This window comes from Glycine soja, chromosome 8, assembly GCF_004193775.1.
Source record: "Glycine soja cultivar W05 chromosome 8, ASM419377v2, whole genome shotgun sequence".
In the NCBI taxonomy this organism is placed as follows: Eukaryota; Viridiplantae; Streptophyta; class Magnoliopsida; order Fabales; family Fabaceae; genus Glycine; species Glycine soja.
Window position 1 is genome coordinate 38,352,379 of NC_041009.1, and position 13,758 is coordinate 38,366,136.

General features: G+C 32.8%; 1 non-coding gene across 1 annotated transcript; it reads left to right on the forward strand.

Moving 5' to 3' along the window:
• The first annotated feature begins 1,936 nt into the window (after positions 1-1,936).
• TRNAS-GCU lies at positions 1,937-2,018 on the forward strand. The gene has a single exon. It is a non-coding gene; the product is annotated as a tRNA-Ser (tRNA).
• The last annotated feature ends 11,740 nt before the right edge of the window (positions 2,019-13,758 follow it).

Sequence of the window (13,758 nt, forward strand, 5' to 3'; positions counted from 1 at the left end):
TCCAGAACTTCATTTGATTTATTTAATTCGGTGTTTTCATGAACACATGTTTTATATTTTTTTCTTTAAATTTTTCGCACTGAAGATAAATCATTATAGTTTTGAAGAATAATATCATAAGGCATTTCCTCTTCATCATCTGATGAAACAACAAAAGAGGTTTCAAATTCATAACAAGTTTTTACATCAACTTTTTCATCTGTGTTGATCATCAAATATATATTAACTTGTTGATCATCTGAACTACTACTTTTCTCACTATCTAAGTCATCTAAATGACCATTATACTTTTCTTTTTCTCATCACCAGAATAACTCTTTTTCTTTAGTTGAGGATACTCAACTTTCATGTGTTCAGATTTTCTGTATTCAAAGCAAATGATCGTGTTGCTCTCCTCCTTTATTTCTTCTTAAATATGGGGTCTTTCCTTCTAGAGGTTTACTAAAATTTTCCTTTCTTTTTTAGTATATGTTTGAAATTTCTAGACATCAGAATCACTCCATCATTTGTGAATCCTCCAAACTATTATCTGAAGCATCATACTCATCCATCTGCACTTTAAAAGCTTCATAAGAGCGCTTCTTTTCTTCTCTTTTGGATTTGGTCTCTCTAAACTTGAGGGCAATGAAATCTTTCTTTGGCAGATGATCTTTGTTCTGAAGGTGAACTTCATGAACTCAAAGGGAACACAATAGCTCGTCCCACGCAAGAGTTTTTAGATTTTTGATTTCCTGAATGACTATTGTTTTATGATTTTGTTTTTGTCATAATAATCCTTATAATATATATTAATTTATTTTTGTTCCAAATGTGTGTATGCTATTGTTTAGTATTGACGTATAATCTATCATGTTGGAGTGACCTTCTGCGAGTCATATAAACAATATTAACATAAGCAAATTAATATGAAAGATCAAAACTAAAAACAAAAATATTATATTAAAGAAATCATTTTAAAAAATTAAGATCAAAACCAACGCACAATTATATAGTCAAGAGAGGCACTAGCGCCGTTCACAAAAAAAGAAATAAAAGGAGGCATTAGCGCCAATTATTTCATATAATATTTTATTAGATAATAACTTAGTATAATTAATACTTAAAAACAAAATATTATTTGAGTTTGTTATCTTATTTAGTTAAGTTTCCATTGCGTTAATTTTTTTGAAAAAAATAATCCTTTTTAACACAATAGAAGTCCTAAACAAGTTTCTGTTGTGTTACGTTTTTCTAAAAAAGAATTTTTTTTAAAACATATTTCGTTGAGTATTTTAAATTCACACCTAGGTTCAATTTGTGTATTAGGTATGCTTGACCTAGTGAGAGTTAACATTGTGATGATGTTTTGGACATGCAAATAGTTGACTAAGGAAAAGAAAAACATAGATTATTTGTTTCTATTTTACTTTATTTCTGGAATTTTTTCATACTTAAGTTTTTAAGTAAAATTGATCATCCTTTGCTTTAGGCGTTCAACGACTCGTTTAACCGGTGAAATTATTTTCTTTAACTTGTAAACTTTAAAAGAAAATTCTGATTTAATGCCAATTATTCATTCAAACAATCAATACAACGTAGTCAATCATAATATATATATATATATATATATATATATATATAATATTGAAAAATCAACAAATTCAAGTCATCAAATATTTTTTCAGTTAGAAGTTTAGGTGATAAACAATCATAATTTTTTTCATAACTTTTGTTTATTATACAGAATTTTTATTTATACTTCTGCATTATCTAAGGCTTTTAGCATAGTATATACGAATTTAATATTCTCTTTTTAATTTATTTAGGTAGCAATAAAAAAGTGGTGATCTTTGTTATTCTATTTTTAATTACGAGTTGGCGTTTAGGCCTTTCAAATTTTTAAAATCGAAACAAACAGCTTTTAAATAAGTAGATTATCATTATTCGAATATTCAATGTCGCTTTGGCCGAGTGGTTAAGGCGTGTGCCTGCTAAGTACATGGGGTTTCCCCGCGAGAGTTCGAATCTCTCAGGCGACGTTTATATATACCGTCTTAACTCAGATCAGCATCATAGTTTTCTCATTTTACCTTTCAAACATTGGTTTCAGATTCATCAATCATGTTTGGGTGATCATTAATAAAATTAATCTCGACAATTTTTTTTAAATTGTGTGATTTATATTCTGATTTTTTTATATTTTAAAATTATGTAAGTTGATAACATGATTTCTAGAATTTTTAATTCTAAACCGGAGTTATATAAAGTTTTCTTTTTTCTTTTTGGTTATCATAATCTTGATAAGAAATATTGACGAATTCTAGTACTTGTTAACTTTTAGACAAATAATTAATATAATAAATAAATAAACAAAATTTAAAAAGATAGAATTATCATGCCCCTTAACTAGATAATTTTTTAATAACTAGACATGTTTTATCTCAAGAAGGAAGGATTAGTGGAAAAATATAATTGATTATAAAATGAAGACAAAAGGTATTTAATTATCTTAAATTTATGTCTTTTACAAATAAATACCTTAAACTTTAATTTTATCTTAATTTGATCCTTAAATTTGATCTCATTTACAAAATACCTTTAACTTTAATTTCATTTCAATTCATCCTTAAACTTCACCATCTTTCCACATAAACACTTTAATTTTAATTTCATGTAAAATTTATCCTTTTGTAAATAGTCTTATATTAAATTGAAGGTTTTTTTAAAAAATATATTTCTAGTTTCTCATATAAGAATATTTTTGTTTTTAATCCTTCAAAATTAAATACATTTTATTTAGTTTTTAGAATTCAAAAAATGCTTATTTTAGTTCTTCTCAAAAGTGATGCCAAAAAGAAATAAAGAATAAATAATTTGTAGGGGCTTTTTACCAGTACAATTCAACCTTTAATTTAAATTTTAAAACCTTGACAAAGAGTATGGTTGCATTGTACCGAATTGGGGCTCTAAGATCTAAGTGACTCAAAGATTGTTGCACCATTCTCTCATCAGAATTGCCCGAGTCATAAGTCGCACCATTGCAAGCTCCCATGGCTTCCTACAACAAGAAGAATCATACACCACCTTAATTTCTCTTTGTCAGCCATTGAAACAGTCGTTGTGTGCACATCTTAATTAAATGGGGATTTAAGTAGACCCTTACTTAGTGCCCTGGTCCTTAGAAGGAGGAATCAATAGTTCATGCGCTACTTGAGTATGAGGCTATGAAGTACGAATTTTGACACCGACACTGGAGATGATATCGATATAGACACTTTGATGATATGATCTATATAGATCTATATAAAAGAATAGTCCATGGAAAATACAATTTTACCCTCATTCCTTTGTTCGACACATGTCCTCCCATAGTTGGTAAAATGAGAATTTTGAAAAATTATATGGTTCCAACCTCTTTTGTTTTCGACACGGTACCGACCTCTCAAACTTTCACCCTTTTCCTTTCCTCCCACAAGACCACGATGGAGACGCTTCGCAGCGTGTTCTCGGTGTTCAGTGAATTGGACGAGGCCATCGTGACTATTCTCTGCTACCTTTCATCACAACATCACCAAAGGAAAACCATTTCTTCCTTTGTGGTTTAGGTAGAAAAAAGAGGAAGAGGGAAGAGGAGAAGAGAAAGCCATCTAGATCTGCAGAGAAGAAGAGAAGACCAAACAACTTAGGTTTGCATACGGTCAGTGGCTTTTGTTTTTCCTCCCTCTATCTTATTTCATTCTGATTTTTGGTTAATTTTTGTTGTTAGGGATTGAGGAACCAAATATGGTTACCAAAAAAAAGAAGGAGAGGGAAGAAGAGAAGAGAAGCATACAGTGCGTGCCTTGCATTTTTCCTCCTTATTTTCTTATTTCATTGTGATTTTAAGTTAATTTATGTTGTTAGGGATTAAGGGACCAAAAAGCTTAGGTTTGCATACTCTATATGATTGTGGTGCTGGCACTGTTTATGATGCAATGTTTTGTGGAAATTGGATTAAGTGTGTGGGTTTGGGCAGAGTTTTCGGTAGAAGTCAGAATCAGGTGTTTGTTGAGCTTATTTTAAATAACTTTTTTTCTCTTTCTCTACTCCAGTGTTCGATTAGGTTGGGAAGTCACTCAGAGTGTTTAAATTATGTTTTGCATTTGTACACGTCATGTTATAATATGCAAAACCTACTCCAAATTCCGAGAAGGTTAGTTATTCAATTTTTATTAGCATTTAAACCAACAAAAAATATCAAAAGGTGAAAAAGAAAGTGTTAATGATATAATTCTTAAGTTAATATTTTTTTCCTTTTGAAGTGCCATGAATTTTTTTTACACTGTTCAAGACCTAATCTATGCATGAACTCTCACAAAATTAAACAATTCCACACCTATTAAAAGTTGCTGTTAATCGAAAAAAATTATTGCAAAATTTGAGAAGGTTAGTTCTTAAATTAACCATTTATTTAATTTTGATTTCTTAAATGATTGGCTCTTATATTTCTTCTATCAATTGATTTATCTTCTCTTCTTTCTTCACTTTCATAGCTTAAGCTGTAAGGTACAAAGACAAAAGAAAATGTAATCACAACTGCAAAAAAGTCATTTAATGACGGTTAAAAATGACTTTCAACGACGGTTAAGAATTATCTTTATAGTCAATGTCATTGAAAGTCAACACCATTAACGACAGTTCTAACTAAAACCATCCTAGAAAAATCGACATTTTTAAGACGGTTGTTAGATAAGAACTGTCTTAAAAAATATGTTTTCTAAGACAGTTGTTAGGTAACACTTGTCTTAGAAAACGTACATTCTAAGACGATTCTTAACGTTTTCTAAGACGGTTGTTAGGTAATAAACATCTTAGAAAACACACTTTCTAAGACGGTTCTTACCTAACAACCATCTTAGAATGTGTGGTTCATTGCATTCAGTAGATTTTGCCATCGGCCTTTTGAATGCATTTCAACTTAAATAAATATACTAAATGTTTTCCAAATTACAATAATCAAACGTTAACCAAAGCATCCCCTGAATAAATTGATGATTAGCCCAAATAACATATGAAAGGAAAAACAACAAAATAAAGACATCTAAACAACATTTTCAAAAAAAAAAATAGTCCATATAGTGGCATTGTATTGACACATGTCCAATATGGTTGAATACTTGGATGGGCATAAAAATCATCACCACAATATCTTCCTATATTGACAACAGATGGACACAGTTACATGAAAAGGCCTAAGAAACATATTGGAAAAAGAATTTCTTAAGGAAATGATCGTCCAATAAGATGCCAATTAAATTCTCCATATTCAATAGGACAAAATCATTTACCACACCAACATATAAGGCTAGGAAAGGCACAATAAGTATTCCTCATATATATATATATATAAAGACAGAAGTGGCCCTGTTCACACTACATGGTTTCCATATCAACCAACACAAGATAAAAAAAGCTTAAGACATGTTATTCAGTAAATGGTTGAAGTTTTAACAATAGCAGAATTCATTAGATATGTTGTTGCTGAAGCAAACTTGTTTTTATGTACATATACAAAACTCACTAGGCTTATAGTACATTAATTGCATAATGTAAAATAAACTTATAGGTTTACTGAGAACTCTAGCATTCTATAAAGAGATATATTGGTAGTAATTACCCATTTCCCATTGCAAATCAAGGACATCCATCCAGTTACGTAAGTATTTTAGGCACAAAAAATAGATCAACCAAATTTCAACTTGCCCAAAATCAATCAGACTAGCCCAATTTCGACCAGAAAATAGATCAACCTGACCAAAACCAATTAGACTAGCCCAATTTTAGCCACAACCCTTGTCTAGGCTAAGAAAGGAAAAATATTAATTACATCAGGCCAACTCGATTTCAACCTTCCTCGTTGTTAGGATGATGAAAGAAAAATATGCATATGATCATAATAACAAACACAAGTAAGTGTTGTCAGTAGATCACATAAGCTAAGCAAGACTAATGTAATCAACTCTGGCAACTTTATGCTATCAGAACCCATAATCAGGAGTGTAGACTCCCTAGTCCCTATAAGCATGAATCTAGACACAATCAAATTCGAATAATGTCATCTACACATATGCTACCATAATCAGTTCCATAAAATCTTCCATTATTTGTCATTAGGGACACAAACTAAATGCTTTATACATGTAACATGTTTATGTTATTTATAAAATAATTCAAGAAAAATGTATCATTTTAAAACAAAAGGATTGGTAGTAATAACTTTGTTTCACAGTGCAAATCAAGGAGAGCTATTTATACATGGTATATGAACATGTACCAACCAAGCCTTAAACACAAAGTATAGCAGAAGGCCTTTAGGGATAAATGAATGTAAGTATTTTCGACATCTCCAGAAGGCTTGCAAGCCAGTAGTCTCCTTTATCAATTGTAGATGGAAGTATGTACTTTGTAATTAGGTGATGCTCCAATGGTCCACTGTTCGCGACCGACAAGTGTACCTGATCACACAAGTAGTATAAAATGGTAAGAACCGAGTATCGAACTCTTGGGGAACTTGTGTTATCTGGCAAGCTATTTCGGTAAATAGGTGTCTGGTATGAAAACATGATTGTGGTTATGAACAAGTATGTAAACTATCTATGCAAAAAGAAAGAAAAAATATTGTGTAAAAATAAGTAGAGAACCCGTTGGTCTTCCTAATAGGTTCTTGATGCTAAAACAGATGTTCTCTATCTAACAATGCTCATGTATTCCTATGTTGTCTCCTGGACTACTAGACCCTGATTCCTCATGATAGCCTAGCCTAATCCTGATCATGCCTCGTCCGCAGATTCCTCTTGTAAGACTAAACTCAACTAGAACCGCATTAAGACACACATACATAACTAAGTTCTTATACCCCAATTCCTCGTGATAGTACAACAACTTAGCCTCGTACTATAAAGGACTTTAGAATCAAACCAGTTTCCATTGTTGAATGACCCTAACAAAGCATGCATCTACGTGATCAAGGTAAAGGCATACTGGAATGAAAAGTAGATAGCACAGAGAACACACAAAACATCATTACATAGATAGAAATATATTTACATCAGGTACCTACAAGGAAGATCCAACAGAGGATTTAGCTTTCCATAGTCCGAAAACCTCCTTTACAACACAGAGAAGAACAAGATGAAACATTGCAAAAATACAAGTGGTAAGGATGTCTCTTTCACCTCTAGGATCTCACAATCACTCACAAACTCATCTCAAGCTCTCAGAACAGCTTCCGCTTCGAGCTCTTGTCTCTGCAGATCTTCACACAGCAAAATCTCTTAGAACTCTCTGGAACTTGGACCTTTCTCTCTCTAGAACTTCCTAAACATGCAAAAGCTTGAAGCCAAGGCCAAACTCCCGTGCATGCAGAGGCTTCTCAAGAAAAAATGCCAAACTCCCCCAAAAAATTTGATTTCAAGCTTAAATAGGTGGGTTGGTCCATGCTCTCGTGCTTAGCGCAAATCTGAATCGCTTAGCGCGCATAAGTGGATTTTGACTTAGCGCGCTTCTCTCGCTTAGCGGATGAGTTGAAGCGGTGTGCTTGATGACCTGGAGCGGTGCACTCAGTGAACCTGACAGCTCATCTTCTTCTGGCTTTTTCCTCGTGCTTAGCCACTGAGTGTCGCTCTTAGCGAATGCTCGCTAAGCCAGCAGATTGGCTTAGCGAGAAGGTGAAAACAACACTTTTGTCAATTTGCCTAATTAACCTGAAATTGAGAGAAATTGATTATTAAACACACATAACAAAAGTATAAATTATCTATTACCTATATTTAACATAAAGTACTTATAATATTATAAAACAACTATAAATTGGAGAAGTTTGATACAATATACACAAGTTTTATACACAAAAGTTAGTCGTATTCATCGACTAACATCAACCATGGAACTCAACAAGACGACAAATGACTAAGGTAACCCAATATTCTAGCAGATGCTAATTCCAACAATTGCTAATTCCAGCTCTTCATCCCCAAGATTCCAGTTGATCACCTCCAAGCAAAAAGAAACCAATTGCTAATTCCAACTGATGCTTTCCAAGACAAGCATTTTTTAAAGCAACAACTTTATTTTTCTCATCCTGTAATTAAAACTATGGTTAAATCAATGACTTAAATACCATAAATATGAAAAAACAAATGCATGTAGGACAAGGATTTCATTGCTTACACAATCCACATTCAAACTTCAATTCATGCTTATACTCCAACAAGGATAGAGAGAGAGAGATCATGTAACTACTCAATCTAAAGGTGGTTAATTTGGCACTATAAATGAAATTTGGAGTAATCCATCAAAGTATTTCAGTCCTAGTTTGTTTTGAACAAACAAAATTTCATGTTATATAATAGACTTAAATGTGGTTTTAATTACTCAAATTTTGGTAAATTCTATTTGTATTCTCTTAAGTTAAAAAATGTACTTAAAGAATTAGAAAAACTAAACATTTAGGTATTTAGAGAGATGAAAACCAAATTTACATATTTTGAGGATCCAAAAACATGTGATTTCATACTAACTGTTTCTAACATCAATTTAACTATTAGATTTGCATACAAATTTTTCCATCAAACTAATAGTCATGAATGGGTAGGTTTTCTGTTCATATTTTTTACTCGTGATATATTTTTTCTTGCAAAAAACTTGTCATATGATCATAGAAGTGACAACAAAAAGACAAATTGACTAAACTCCTTCATTTTATTACACAATGCAGACCTTATTGCCTAAATGATATCATGATTGTCTAAGTGATTTGAATAATAGACTTGTCCTGCACTAGATTATGTCAATTCACAAAAAGGTTAAGAGACTAAATACTATCTGAAGAAAGTTTTGATATGCATATTTTGAATAACAAACTTCAAAGATCACTTAAAATGTTATGTTGTACATCACTCTATCAGTCTAATGTAAGTGAGTAAGTGCTTTATGACATTGATGAACAACAAGACATTATGAAAACACTGTTGTTGCAGATTTGTAAGATAATTTACCTGAAAATTGCGAGAAAGAAAGCCCACAAGAGGCTTATCCTTCTCATCCTTACTGATTTTGAAAATGCCAGCAAAAAGTTGAACTTTATTTAGTGCAATATATAGCAAAGCACAATCCTTGGTAATTTTGTTCTTCAAATACTGAGCTCTTGCCAATTTCTCCATGTAGACCATGACGAACAAAGGAAGTATTAAACTATTTGAATTGGAAAAGAGTAATATACAATGACATTATCAATAATACAAGAACATTATCAATCACCCGTTGCCTGCAATAGTATAAGTAGTGACACTATTTTATTTCATACTTTCTTTATAGATTGGAGGAGGGGGAATTCACCTTTTCTCCACAAACAGGGTCTGTGATGGGATCCTCAACAATAGCCTACCTCAAAAATACATTTCCTCTATTAGCATGAAATAACATTGTCTCAAATACCATGGACTTTTCCCTGGAACAACACCTGCTAAAAACCTCAACTTAACTTGTTTTGATGAATCAGCAGACAATTCCTTGAGAACAAAACAAATAACCAAGAAAAATTCATTAAAGGGTTATTGTCAACAATATTAGTTATGAACAAGTAAGAACTTTACTTGGTCCTGTAATAAAGGTACAGATTCACTACTCAGATGGCGTGATTCCTGTTTTGTCTATGCTACTCTAAGGCTCGACTTTGAGCTGAGTGGAAAGACTCACCAGCTTGAAAAATGGCAATAACTATTTAGTCATTGGCATGTAATATCTTTAGATTTATACATGTAAAATTTTAATCCTACAAAATAACAAGAATACAAAATAGATAAAAAAAAACCATTGTTTTGAAAATATAGGAACTCAAATAATTTTTAACAAATCTTAAGAGTCGTAAAACACAATTTTCTCCTAAACTTTTTACACATATCTAATTATAGACATCAAAGGGAAATAAACCAAAGTAATTAAGTTTCTAGAAAAAAGTACCTATTTTTCCCACCTTCCTAGTCTCATTCCAGTGTCATAGTTTGAGAATAGCCGGAACTCATTTCAAGTTTGTTAGAGTGTTGGGTCCTAAAACCACAAGGATGCAAGCCCAAGAGCTGAAGTATGTGATGTATGTTAAGAGAACAAAAAAGACTCTGACCAACTTCAGATTAAATGACAACCTACAAATTACATGCTGTAATATCAATGTTGCATCCACAAGTCACTGAATCGTGTGCAACTCATACAATGAGTATAAAAAGAGAAATCTAACATCACATGATGAATGAAAAAAAAATTATTATGCTGAATCCATACAAGAGCACACTCCTAATTTGAAACCCTTACTAGCAAGTAGCAAACCCAATTCAGTAAACAAAATCCAAAAGACGAGAAAAAAAACCTTTCTACACTATTAATGATCACCAAAAGGCAAACTCAGAAAACCAAATCATGGCAATAGATACGAGCATGCTGAAACGAGTAACAACACATAAAGTAACATACTAATGTCAAGTTCCCCTTCATTAATCCACTCTCCACCCTTACTATAGCATTCTAATTTGACACGACCACATCAACACTCTAGTTTCATTTAGATTCAAGCTAACTGAAAAACCCTCACTATACACCTAAACGAACATACATTCTAACAAACTGTACCCTCAATGATCAACCTCTCTGTCACTATAATGAACAACACCACCACTGAAGTCCAAAAAATGTTTTCCACCGAGGTAATTCAACACAACTATGAAATATACCTGTCGTCCCTTTTTGGCCTCCGTTGTCGTCGTCGTTTTGGTATGAGCTCTACCCTTCCATTGAGATTTTCAGGTAGTAATGACATGTTTACAAATAGGAGTGAAGGATTAATTAATTTAACATTGGGAAACAAAAATATACAAAAAAAATCTTCAAATCAACTTACATGGGTCTGATAAGTAAACAAGCTTCAGATTAATTGTCACGTATCATAAAGCCTATCAAAATGAAAATGGATCATAATGACCTACAAAATTGGCACATCTTTTCACACAAGAAATAGTTATCCTGTCCATGCAACTTCCTATTGCGAATAAAATGCATTTTTGAATGGATTTGGTGTAGAAAAAATGAAATACATAAATATAAAAATTTATTGTCAAATAAATGCAAATATTTGTACAATCGTGTTTTTACTATTTACTATAACCATCAAATTCACCATAGTGGTTCGTCCTATATCATCTAAAGCTTTCTACATTGCATGTTTTAAACTTTTACAAAATATGTTGCCCATTTCTTGTGAATTGTTGTTATTGTCTCCATGTCTAATGTCGTGCCATCAACAAACCACTACAAAATATGAAATATACAAATAATGTCATGTACATGTAATTGTTGTTTTGAATAAAAAAGTTATAGTGAAGTACTTATTCCAAGTTGTTCAAGCAAACATACCGTGCTCCAATCATTTTTTAAACCCCTGCTTACTATGTTCCCCATCCAATGCATTACATAATAGTCACACTCATAGCCTCCTCTTTGAACATGGCTTTACATTCAATATAAATAATCATTGAATCGAACAAGTGTACTGAAGTTACCATCTAAACATCACCAGTCATAAATAAGCATGAATTAAATGACTAACCTTTACTTCAATCCACTTAGGAGTTGCTTGATCATTTTTACCATCCATAATTGTCTTTAGTGTCTTCATTGCACTGGTGAGAAAAATTAAACATCAACGTATATACAACGATAAACAATTGCTCATTCAAAGTTTATAATACATTAAATAAGTTACAGTATAAAACTTAACTTGTTAATTGTAGCTTTGATACGAATATCAGGCTTTTTACGTAATAAACAGAACCAGGCAACAACATCGTTCCTAGGACACAGTACTACCAGCTGCCAATGGGCCCTGAATTAAATAGTGATTAGCTAAGTGTAATGCAAACATTTTTTTACCAGCATTTGCATAAATCCTACTTATTGATTCAAGTAAGCTACTAGGTACACCTCTTGTTGAGATTCCTTCACCCATGTTTGTATGTAATGTTCACATTCAGCACGTCGATCCTTTGCATGGTGTATCAACTGAGGCTCAAGGAATCCATACATCGAACCATGACCCAAACTTGAGCTCCACTCATCCATAAGCCTATTTTGAACATAGAAATGAAATTTAATAGTGATGTATATCATAAGGAATATTAGTTATTAATGAATCATATCAAATTTACTTATATCATCCATAATTGTAGTATAGCTATGTTCAATCATTTGTCACCTCATATTATCTCATTTACATCATAATATGTTAAGAAGAAGGATGCATCTACATTTGGAATCCCAAATTTAGTGGCATCCCACATCAACTCAATGGGCTTCTCGTAAATGTCATATAGACTCTTAATTAACTGACGCAAGGGATCATCTTCAGAAACATTATTCGTCCTTTGAAGAGGTTCAGGCAGTTTCTTTGGACTAAGATGTGACTCCTATATGGTTAATGAAAATAACATTAGATATTTCTGATGTTTGGAACAGGACTTGGGCGTCATTGTCTATAATTTTTTCCAACACTGATCCTTACCATATCATCGGCATAAGCCATGCTGTGAATGCTAGACCCACCCTCACAAATTTTCCCCAAGGCCGCCAACACAGTACAATTTTCACGTTGCACATATAACCCCATAGTCGGTATGACACGACCATAATGTTCCTCGCCTGATGGGTTCACATCAGTTTCAACATTGCTCCCTTTGGTGCTAACACATGCACCTAATGCCTGTATATCTGCTTCAATGAGGGGTGAGTATTATGATCCCATTTGGGAAAACTCAATTTTTATGGCATCCTTCAACTCCTATTTTAGTTTCTCTAGACTCCACCTGTTTTCTTCTTCAATCTCATGCCTGACTTCTTCCTTAAGGTTTCTAATAATCTCATTCCTCCACTTTTCCTTAAGGCATCCAATTATGTCAGCCAATTGTTGTTGGGTGATTGATGTAGAGGAACTGCTGGAGCCACGTGATGCCCTTCCATAGTATTGACTGATTGTCATACCTGACCCCGCTACACGAACACGACCTGTATGCTCTGGTCGCCCAATGACAGTGTTGAGTATGTCGTCACGACCATGAGGAACAAAACTACCTTGTGTCGTCTGCTCTTGTAACGAGTCTTATAACAAGAACAACATATAAAAACATCAAATGAGGTGGTTATTATAAAACACAAAAATTATATTCAAATTATATGTCAACCATGAACTCACAATTCTATCAGATTTTTCTTGTGCCGCCTAAGATGTCATCTGCCCATATTGCTTTGTGCGAGCCATTTTCCACTTGACATGTCTTTCAATGGGAGATGGAGGGTCCTCAAGCAATGGTGTATTCTCAGTTAGCATTTTCTCCTCTTGCATTTTCCTTCTTTTCTTGTATATTAGTTTTTTCTCAAGCAAATCATAACCCCCACGAGATAGTACGTGGAGGCAGCCATTGTTTTTTTTGAATTTGCTGTGCCTTTTTTCTTATTTCCTGTCATACACCATATAGTATTTGCATCTAATTAATTGAAAGAAAATGATATAATCCGATACCTTATTTAAATTTAAACTAACAAACATCTCACCTGCCAAGCAAGGGTTTTGTTGATCTATACCATATTTTATAGAAGGATCTTGTTTTTGTTCACTGTTAGTGTCAACATAGACAAATTTAGTGGTCAGCGAAGACTTAAATTGCCTCCATCTAGTGGCCACCGTGGACATGACCTTCT